The sequence below is a fragment of the Pelophylax lessonae genome (assembly GCF_965119305.1).
Source record: "Pelophylax lessonae genome assembly, chromosome: 7".
In the NCBI taxonomy this organism is placed as follows: domain Eukaryota; kingdom Metazoa; phylum Chordata; class Amphibia; order Anura; family Ranidae; genus Pelophylax; species Pelophylax lessonae.
In genome coordinates this window covers 298,315,190-298,320,289 of record NC_138774.1, presented here as the reverse complement: position 1 = coordinate 298,320,289, position 5,100 = coordinate 298,315,190, and positions in this window count along the sequence as shown.

Below are 5,100 nucleotides of genomic sequence, written 5' to 3'. Positions count from 1 at the left end.
CCTGTCCAACATGACTGCACACCAGTGCACAAAGCAAGGTCCATAAAGACATGAATGAGCGAGTTTGGGGTGGAGGAACTTGACTGGCCTGCACAGAGTCCTGACCTCAACCCAATCCTTTGTGGGAACAGTTTGGGGATGGTCTCTTCCGGTTCCAACATGACTGTGCAAGGGACCATCCCCAAACTGTCCACAAAGTTGGGAGCATGAAATTGTGCAAAATGTCTCGGTATGCTGACGCCTTAGGAGTTCTCTTCACTGGAACTAAAGGGCCAAGCCAAACCCCTGAAAAACAACCCCACACCAAATGATTTGGACCAGTGCACAAAGAAAAGTCCATAAAGACACGGATCAGCGAGTTTGGAGTGGAGGAACTTGACTGGCCTGCACAGAGTCCTGACCTTAACCTGATAGAACACCTTTGGGATGAGACTGCGAGCCAGACCTTCTCGATAAACATCAGTGCCTGACCTCACAAATGTGCTTCTGGAAGAATGGTGAAACATTCCCATAGACACTCCTAAACCTTGTGGACAGCCTTCCCAGAAGAGTTGAAGCTGTTATAGCTGCAAAGGGCGGAGCCAACTAAATTTTGAACCCTACGGACTAAGACTGGGATGCCATTAAAGTTCATGTGTGTGTAAGGGCAGGCGTACCAATACTTTTGGTAATATAGTGTATATAGATGTGAATACGCTGGGAGAAAACGCGGGAAAGGCTTCTGGTTTTTCTGGTTAAGCAATGAGAACATTCTGAAGCCCATACCGCAGAGCTATTGTGTTCTCCTTGCAGGGAGCGATGGGAGCCATCCTGGCTGGGAGTACACACATTGATTAGCTATAGCCACTGGCTATAATAGCATGAAAAATTGGCTGATTTTACCCAAGTTGATTGATCAATCAGCCTGCCCATGCATGGTTGGAATCTACTGAACCAGCCGAGATTTGAACCATCTATGGCCGGCTTTTCTTGCACTGTTAGAGGCCTGAGGTCAGTTTCTGTGAATTTTTAATATATTCAATATTGCATTTAATATTGACTCGGGGGGGGGGGGGGGGGATCACAAAAAGTTGAGCATGTTTTTGTTGCTCTTCCCGTAATGGCATGGAAATGTAAAATCACATTTGCACATTTTTGTCCTCCTGTGCGTATAAATTACCATTATAACGGCCTATAATTGGATAGATTTAGCATATTTTGCATGGACAGCACCCATGTGACCCTTTGTAAATCCCCCGCAGTGAGGCGTTATTAAAAACGGAGTCATAAACTGTTGACAAAGCTTCCTTTCCTGATAAAGATTTGCAGAGTCTTAGGAGCCATAAACACCTCGGCATCCCAGTTCATCGTACTGATGCAGATTTTACCGCACATTAACTTGTGTTGTGTTGGGGCAGCCCCCTTCAAATCAAGGGCTGGTTGTGCACCCGAACGTCTAAGAAAAGGGACGTCCATTGTGACCATGTAAGAAGTCACCAGCACACCAGGAAACTCCATAAAAGGGTCCAACACTTTATTTTAGGTATGTGATGGTCAGGAACGTGTGGGTTGGGGATATTGTCTTGGTACCAGGGGCAGATTGGACCAGGGGGCAGGGGGGCCCAACACTTTATTTTAGGTATGTGATGGTCACATTGCGTGATGAAGGGGTTCCATGTGGCTCAGAAGCTACCTTCTGCTGATGTGTCCAATCAGAAGCGTTGGACCCATTTATTGAGCTCCCTGGTGTGCTGGTAACATGTTTCTTGCCTTAAAGTCCTTCTGGTCGCTACAGTACCCACTCACTCTTCAGCCATTTTCAGGAACGTGTGGGTTGGGGATATTGTCTTGGTACCAAGAGAGGACTGGGCCAGGTGGCAGGGGGGCCAACACTTTATTTTAGGTATGTGATGGTCACATTGCGTGATGAAGGGGTCCTGCGTGGCTCAGAAGCTACCTTCTGCTGATGTGTTCCATCAGTAAAGCGTTGGACCCATTTATAGACCTCCCTGGTGTGCTGCTGACATGTTTCTTGCCTTAAAGTCCTTCCGGTCGCTACAGTACCCACTCACTCTTCAGCCATTTTCAGGAATGTGTGGGTTGGAGCTAGTGTCTTGGTACCAGGGGAGGACTGGGGCAGGGGGGCAATTGCCCCCTGGGCCGCTCTGATGCCCTGCAAAAAGGCTGCACCGCTTTTGCCACAGACATGCCTAAAGGATTCCTGGTGAAGAGAAGTAAAAAGTCCCCACCGCTGACCTACTGAGTGTGGGTTGAAGACAAGGACAGAGTGTAGGCCTCCCCCCCAGCATGGAGGCTGGTTACATGCCCCACTTGAGACTTTTATCCCCCAGCCTGCCCCAACCGAGCTGTCCCAGCTCCCCCATCTGCCTCCTGCTGGCCAGGTCGGGAACCCGGCTTTGATCAGTGAGTAGTGAGTACCTGGAGTAGAGCTTTAGCCTGGAATGTGGGTCAGTAGGAGACTGGGAAGAGGGAGAGTGGGTGGGGGGCTGTTGCTGCACCATGGGCCTCTGGTTTGTACTTGCCCCCTGGGCCAAAAGTTGCCAGTCAGCCCCTGCTTGGTACCATGGCAAAGTAGTGCCTTACCCTGCATTGTGGTGAGTGTTGGAGCTACTGAATTGGAGTGCCATTCAAAATGGATGGCACCGAATCATTCTAACACACGTAACAAACCAAAAAGTTTATCAAAATGTAACCATTTAAGTTAAATGCTTTGAAATCAATAGGCTTTGAATTGCTTCGAATTATCATAGGAAGAAGGGCGTCCAGCCTGGGTAGAAGAAGCCAGGATTCAGAAGGTTTGCAGGCCCAGTATGCAGAGGCCTGCGCACTGGGCTTGCAAACCTTGTGAGTCCTTACTTCTTCTAGTTCTACCCGGACAGGGCAAAGGCCACCGCCTCCCTCGTCTCGCAGCCTCAGCAAACAGTACGCGCTGCATGGAATGGCGGAATTGGACCAGAGGACACAACACCAGCCAGCCACAAGCAGGGCCAGGGTGCAAGCCACCCATGGTGACCCACCCACAGCATGGTCAGGGTGCCAGTCAGCCACCCACAGTGACCCACCCACAGCAGGGCCAGGGTGCCAGCCATTCACAGTGATCCACAGCAGGGCCAGGGTGCTGTGCCAGCCAGCCACTCAAGGTGACCCACCCTACAGCAGGGCCAGGGTGCCGTGCCAGCCAGACACCCTCCATGACCCACCCATAGCAGGAAGCCAGGCCAGCCACACACCCACAGCAGGGTGCACTGTCCGTGCCCGCCAGCCACCCACAGCAGGAAGCACAGATACAGGATTCGCCCCGGGTGCCAAATACTCTGGATACTCCCCTGGGTAGGGATCAAGCAGAAGCATAGTCAGTAAACAAGCCAAAGGTCAGTAGCAAGTGGTTGCAGGTTTGGATCAAGCAGACGCGTAGTCGAGGAACAAGCCAAAGGTTGGTAATGAGTTGGAGTGGAGAGAAGGGCAGCTGCAGGTACGCAAAGGAGCAAGATATTGGCTGGAGAGAGCACAATACTCTGGTCAACAGGAAGTTCATGGGAGGAGCAAAGATTTCAAGGTTCACTAGAAACAAGAGACAAGGCAAGATTATCCAAGGGATCAGACAGGATGTAGTCCAGCATCTCAGGTGGCTCAGCAAGGAGAGCTACTGCTGGATTTAGCAGAGATCGTGGGTTCAGAGCGCGGTCCTGACAACTAGACCCTTTATATATGGGGGACAATGGGCAGCCAAATGTGATTTTTTATTTTTTTTAATAAACAATAATCAAATGTGGTAAAATTGAGCGTTTCTGTAAAATTTCACCAATGCCGAAATCAAAAAATCTGCAGTAAAATCAACTTCACAGAAAATCTATAATTCTTATTCTGATACGGCATATCACGGCATATGATCAATGCAGGCCAGAAATGCATTTTCCTCCTTTTTTCGCACTCACTGGCCTGTTCCCCTCCATTCTTCATATTCTTCTCCCAGACTTGGCTGTCGCATTTATTTTAACTTCACAAGCCGCATTCCGCACTCAACGTTCAGTTTTTTTTTTTTTTTGTGGGGGGGGGGGGGGGGATCTACAGAGGGAACTATTTACTCTTAATTGTTCCGATTCCTGTAATTTGTGCTTGCCGTTTAAGGCAAATTTAGGTCAATTGTTTGTGTTTCCTGCCGGGGGTTGCTTTTTAAAAACCTAATGAAGCCATTTTGTGTGTAACCTCGTCATTCCAAAGATCCACCACAATTAGTGAGAATGGAGGAGTAGGAGTGATTGCTAAGATCTGACAGATGATGAGACGAGTCTACTGCCACATGGGGCTACCAAAGTCAACATTGTCTAAAGCAGAATTGCAGGCTGCCTAACAAACAATGTTCAACTTAACCCCCCCTCCGCACCCAATTTTCACTTACAAGCCATAGGAGTATGAGGAAACCTACAAGCCCTGGTGTTTCCAAAGGGACAGATCAAAATGGCTGAGCCACACTATATGACGAATATGCCGTGGACACTGACCAACGCAGATTGCTGGACCTCCCATTCCAAAACCATGGCCATTATTACGGGATTTGCCTCCTCTTGGCTATAACAAGTTTCCACTCTTCTGGGAAAGCTTTCCACAAGATTTTGGAGGGTGTCTTTTGGAATTTGTGCCCATGTGTGAGGTCAGGTGGTACTGAAGTTGGAGACCTGGTTCACAATCTATATTTCGAATCAAATGTAAGGAACATAGGGAGCTTCTGTTAGGGGAATAAAACCTCTGATGGACGAATCATGGCCTCCGTGGTCATCTATGGGGGACAAACTGGTCAAACCATGTCTTGGTTGAGACCTTCCTCATTCTTATTCTTCCCAAAGGTGTTCAGAAGGGTTGAGATCAGGGCTCTGAAGACCACTCTCGTTCCTCCACACCAAACTAGTCAAACCATGTCTTTACGGAGCTGGCTTTGTATACAGGGGCACAGTCATGGTGGCCCTAAAGGGTTTTCACCTCTGATGGACGAATGATGGCCTCCGTGGTCATCTATGGGGGACATACTGGTCAAACCATGTCTTGGTTGAGACCTGGCTTATTCTTATTCTTCCCAAAGGTGTTCAGAAGGGTTTAGATCAG